Here is a 278-nt window from a genome sequence, read left to right as displayed (position 1 = left end):
AAAAAGAAATGGAAAGATGAAAATTTGTACAAAATCATATTTTCAAGCAAAAATTTCAAATCCGTCAAATTATAGCAATAAGAGCTCACCATTAATGGTCATTATAAAGCTTCAAATTTTGAATTCATTATTTGAAATTTTACGAATTTGTGATTAGCTTGGATAGATTGTTCCTACAAATAATTGAAAATGTCGTTTGAAATTTATATCTCAATTTTAAGAGGGTTTGATTAAGTTTATAATTGATTTTAGGAGAAATATTAGATTGAAACTCGAAA

This window comes from Solanum tuberosum, unplaced genomic scaffold (assembly GCF_000226075.1).
Source record: "Solanum tuberosum cultivar DM 1-3 516 R44 unplaced genomic scaffold, SolTub_3.0 scf00213, whole genome shotgun sequence".
Classification (NCBI taxonomy): domain Eukaryota; kingdom Viridiplantae; phylum Streptophyta; class Magnoliopsida; order Solanales; family Solanaceae; genus Solanum; species Solanum tuberosum.
The sequence above is the reverse complement of the archived record's forward strand: the minus strand, read 5'-3'. Positions refer to the sequence as shown.